The sequence below is a fragment of the Melanerpes formicivorus genome, unplaced genomic scaffold (assembly GCF_026170545.1).
Source record: "Melanerpes formicivorus ecotype bairdi unplaced genomic scaffold, bMelFor1.0.p_v2 SCAF_10, whole genome shotgun sequence".
In the NCBI taxonomy this organism is placed as follows: Eukaryota; Metazoa; Chordata; class Aves; order Piciformes; family Picidae; genus Melanerpes; species Melanerpes formicivorus.
This window is the reverse complement of record NW_027142362.1, coordinates 16,666,899-16,672,425: the sequence shown is the minus strand read 5'-3', so window position 1 is coordinate 16,672,425 and position 5,527 is coordinate 16,666,899.

The following is a 5,527-nucleotide window of genomic DNA, read 5'->3' as shown; positions in this document are numbered from 1 at the left end:
GCTTCTAGTAAGTCTTTGAAACAGTCTTTGGGCAAAGACGACAGAATTAAACAGACATTTTGGTATAGCAAAACACAGGTGCTGTTAGCTTCCAACTAGAACTTCTTAATTGGGTTTGTCTCAATTATTAAATTGAAGAACTAGACTCACATTTGATCAGCATTATAAAAGAGTAGTACTAAAAAGTAGAACACTCACAGGAGGCCTGAAGAAATGATTTTTATAGTTTCTTCTTTGTGTTTCACAAAGCTCTGGCAGAACTTTGATGCAGTGTTTGTTTGTTTGTTTTAAACCAGACCTTTGCACACAGTAGTTGGGGAATCCAATATATGCAGCCTTGTTCAGTTATACCCACAACTGTTCAATGATGTGGTCTCAAACAGAAGGGATTTGTACTTTAAAAACTTTTGGGCTTGTTTATTACTGAATGGCTTATACAAAATCTTTCTTGACCAGGCCTAGTCAGAAGTGATAAGCAGGTATTCCAAGACTCCTCTATCACCCAGGCAGCAGAAGTCTAAAGCTACAATGCTGCTGCTCAGCAAATTAAAAAAAAAAAAAAAAAGGGTGGAGCAAATCTAATCCCCCACACAGCTTTACCAAATTGTAGATGTGCTACATGCTAGAGCACAAGAGCATGTAAAGTACTATTTGAGCAAAGAGCTAGAAGTTTTTACTGGTCCAGATTGTCTTTTAAAGAATGATTTAAGGCAAGAACCAGGAAGAACATGCAGATGTTGCATATTGTTATGTTCTGTTTGCTGTGTAGAACAGCAGCTAAGTATCTGCAGTGTTCCAGAGGAATTACGTACTGGTTTTGAGTAACCATTCAGGCAAGAAAAGAGAAACATGGTTTAACAGCACTTTCTGTAAGGAATTGTTTGTAAATAATAGTCACAACAGATAAATATTTAGGCTTAAATGAAAGAAATATGCTGTATCAGAAAATGTGTCAGGACAGTTTTGTCCAATACATACATTAACTTACCTTGACAGAACAACCTCTGTTATTCAGTTCCTAGGAGAAAATATTACATTCAGTTTACTTTGTCTTTTTCTGCAGGATTTTCCAAAAGACTGTACAAATTAGCAGTGCATTTTAAATAGTGTATATACATTCGGCTGCAGTCTGTGCAGATTAGGTGCACAGATACAAGTCAAATAGTTGCTGTAACACAGGTTGTTTGCTCATAGATCAAGGGGGAAGTATGAACATGTGTAACCTTAAAAGACAAAGCTCTAGAGAGGTACAAAATTCAACCTTGCAATGTGACTCTTATCTTACCTACAGTAAAACAGATTTAGAGGTGCATTCCAACTGTCGAAAGTATAACTATTTCCTGACTCTCTCTTGCTGAAGTAAAAATGAGGTTGTGCATATGTAGATATTTCACTTAAAATACTGAAACAAATTAGGATGCTGGAGGGGGAAAAAAATTGAAAACAAGCTGCCAAAAAGTAAATATTTTAGAAGTTCAGATCAACATAAAGGTGGGGTCATTTTATAATACTGTGTTCCATATTAACATACCCTGAGACAAGAAAAACCTTGTGTTAAATCATTACATTGGTTCAAAAATGTCTATGTGTGACTGCAAAAGACAGTATTACAAAGAATGTTTCAAAGGAAAGCAGTCATCTAATTTTCTGTATTTCTTTCACAGAAAGTATATGCATTTATGGCAAACAAATAATCATGCCAGCATTGTTACACCTGGCACGTACAGTAAATTACAGTATGGACTCAATGACAGTATGTACTTTGAAACCATACGTTACAGGGAGAAGTCCGTATCGTTGTGTCTTGGGTATTAAGGTTGTTTGCATTAGCTGGATAAAGATGGCATGGTTATGTCTCTTTCAACCACACTGTGTCTTCCTGAGCTGCATTACTGTACATTAAAGGAACTGGGCACAACAGTAGCTGGCTAACACAGCTAATCTTGTAAAACTGCCTATTCTGTATTCATTGAGATGTGATTTATAACAGCACTAATATTTTCTTATGTCTGGTTTTGTAACTAATTAAATTTTATAACTTACTACTGCCAAAAGAATGTTTTGGCACTGGTAAAAAGCTTTGTTTATCCTTTAACTGTTCTACAGCTCTTGTATTTTAAAGCATCAGAGCTGATAAGTGTAAATACTTTATTCTGTTGCTTCTGCAGCTGAAGGCAGAAGTGTTGCTTGATGTCTACTAGATAAGAAGCAAACATTAACTCATAAGCATCACAGACACGTCAGCAAGCCCTAAAAAATACTCAATACAGATATTAATGACTACATCTGGCCAGCTCATATTAAGGGGGGGGGGGGAGGGAAGGGCCGGAAATCTTGTGTTGGTTTTGTTGTTTTTTTAGTTCCCCCAAGAAAAATGATGAAAAGCAAGGATGTACTCACCAGTCATCTGATTTCAGTTTGCTGAACACATGGGGTGTTTCTTCCAGTAGCAGTATTAGCCTTTCCTCGGCAGGTGTCAGTGAACCAGAAGTCAACAGATTTCCAGCAAGAATACCAGTTCACATTTAGAAGAAACCTAAAAATGTTAAACTACGTCAGGTAGCATTTCCAAGACTGCTTAGTGTAACTTGAACTTTGAAAAAATTACAGCTGGTCTTAGTCTATGCTTGTTTGGCTACTGGCATCAAGAAAAGATAATCTGAACTTCAGGCTGAAACAGACTAAGCACCACATTACTTCATCCAGCTGGGATGGAGAATCTAAGTTTGTGTGGGCTAAAGGTATCATCTCCTGAGACAGAGGTAGATCACTTACTTCCCCTGTGAGTTTCATAGTAGTTAGCATTTAAGCTGCATGGGACCTAAACTGCAATGGGGTCAGCACTGAAAGAGTTTTTAGAGATTCATTAAATTAATACAAGACTTGTATGAGTTTGCATCCCTGTCTGTCCTCAAGATCTAAATGCGCTGGCTTAATGTTTGTGTCAGACAATCCTATTTCACTCACTGTTAGCCCCAGCAAAACTGTTAGCTACATCACCACCACCTGTTTCCTTAAATGCATGACTTCACTAGTGATGAAAGCACTTGCAGTGCCTTACCTTCAGGATTCATCACCAGTTACCTTTAGGGAATTGTGCCTTTCTTAACATCATATTGTTAAAATAAATCACTTTGCAAGCGTACTGTTTATACTAAACTAGCAAACTCTTCAGTTGAATACTGATACTTACCTCAATTAGTCCTGTGGGATTTCCCAAGCCTACCAGTGTTTTGTTGAAAATGTTTGTATGCTGTCACGTAGAGGTAAATACGAGACTGTGAATTCTAATTAACTACTTAAGGTTAACAACTTGAACTGATAAAGAATCACTCACTTCAGCACATAAAGCTTCTCCATGAGCACAAATAATCCTACAGACTAGAAAAGGAACTCTAAATGCAAGTTTACAGGTTTCAGCAAGTTCTCTAGAGCTAACTCTCCAGGTTAAGAGAGCTCACAGTGACAGAGATGACATAATGACCAAAATTGAACAATAAGACAACTGATGTCTAGTAAACATATTCTGAGATATTAGAGGGGAGGGTGAGAATAGCTCATTTTGACCTAGAAGCATTATGGGAATGAAGAACAGCACCTACAGGGACAGACTGCAAAACCATTATGAAATTAACATGCTGGTCATTACCTGGATGAGTGCTGTGCTACAGCTATTTATGTCTAACAGCAAAATTAAGGACAAATCCCTATAAACAATCTCAGGTGGTGGTGTGCAGACTTATATTTCAGCCTATCTTTCCTCATCAATGTTTCCCTACAGCACTTCTTCCCCCTTGGGGCAGATGGCAGCTGATCTTAAATAGATTGCTTTCCTCCTGGACAGCTGTAAGAACAAGAAGGAGCTATATGGAATCGCTATGGAAATATCAAGTAGACTCCTGTGTAAATGATTCTGTATGAGAAAATGTCATCCTCCTTACCAAATTTCCCCACTACCAAACAACACTGCTAACAGTCTACTGCTACTTCTGCTTAAAAGTAGCTGCATAGAATTACAAGATCAAATGCATAGAAATTCTTCCATGTGACATTTGCTATCCTTGGACTACATGAACATTTTTCAGTGTCCAATTTTTCTTGTTACCAAAATCTTGTTATAGCATAGATGGAAAAAATGTGAGCACTGTGTTTTGAACAAACTAAGGCTTGGTATTTTTGCTTTTCTCTAACATGCTTCCTAACGCAAATACTGCATCAATTAACTTGCATTTCCTGAGTCAGCTGCTGTTTAATGTTACAAGAAAGGTCTACTTTTATATAAAATAAACACAACTTACTGAATTAAGAGCTGTATTTAAGGATGTGCTTTGTATAAACTTCAGTAATTGACTACAATAAGCATCCTAATGGTAAGAAAGCTGATGTAAGCAATGAGCTAGCTTTGGGTTCTCACATACTTCCTGCTGAATACACCAAAAGATTCAATTTCAGTAACTCAAAATTGTCTTTTATTACATACTGGAAACTTTTTTTTCCAATAACTTGTGTATACAAGTTTGAAGAAACATTTATGTGAAATACCAAATGAGTGCAGAGTGACTGGTAATCCAATGCAGGTGTACACGGAAGAGCATATGCTTCACTTCTAGCAAGTGTGCCTGTGATCCACAAGAACAGCTCTGAAGACATTCTCAACAAATACTTTATAGACCTTGTGCAATGTGTTTAAGTGAATTTTCAAGACTGTTAATTTCATCCTCTGGTGTTATAGTCTTCCTCTGGATCTGTCCTGCTGGTTTGCAGACTCCTTGTGAGTCTCACAAGAAAGTGGTATATCTGAGCATTTACAAAGTGCCTTTAAAAAAAGCCAACAAACATTTTTTCCCTATGGGAGTGCTCTTTTTTTTTGCTAATTTTAAGAATACTTGTATTTAGCTTTATTCCACAACTACAATACAACAACAAAAACTCTGTGATTCTGTTTCCTGTGCTAGCTTCTATCAAGTGGAAAACAAGATCTACTCTACTTTTCTGGACAGTTTTTATAGATATATAAAATGTAGTGATTTTGAGCATGTGCATGCTAAATTGTATAAACAGATTAATAGTATAGATCTGTGCCCTTTCTCCAGAACATGAGCTTCAAAAAATGAAGAGGCAAATGAAGTAATATCTAGACATTATCTTTCTGGTACTCCATGAGTATTTGGTAATATTCTTCTCAAGCTCTCATTGGTTGAGATATAACCAATTCTGTTCAGTTTTTTAAACTACGAGATCCTGTCACAAATACCAACCATGAGAGTTGCTTGTGGAATGGATAGTCACAGGAGGGTATAAATTAAGCTTCTGTATGTGTTTCATTTTAGATATTAATGCACTCATCTGCTTACAACTTTTGCTTTAACAAGCTCAACTCATGCAGAACAATGCCCTAGATTTCAGGAATTCTTTACTTTCCAAAGCTTCAAGACCTGTAAAATAAAAGAGAGTATTAACTGTGGAACTGTTTCCCATCTCAGATAACATGAAATGGTTTTTTTTCCACTCCTTTATTGAAAGAGAA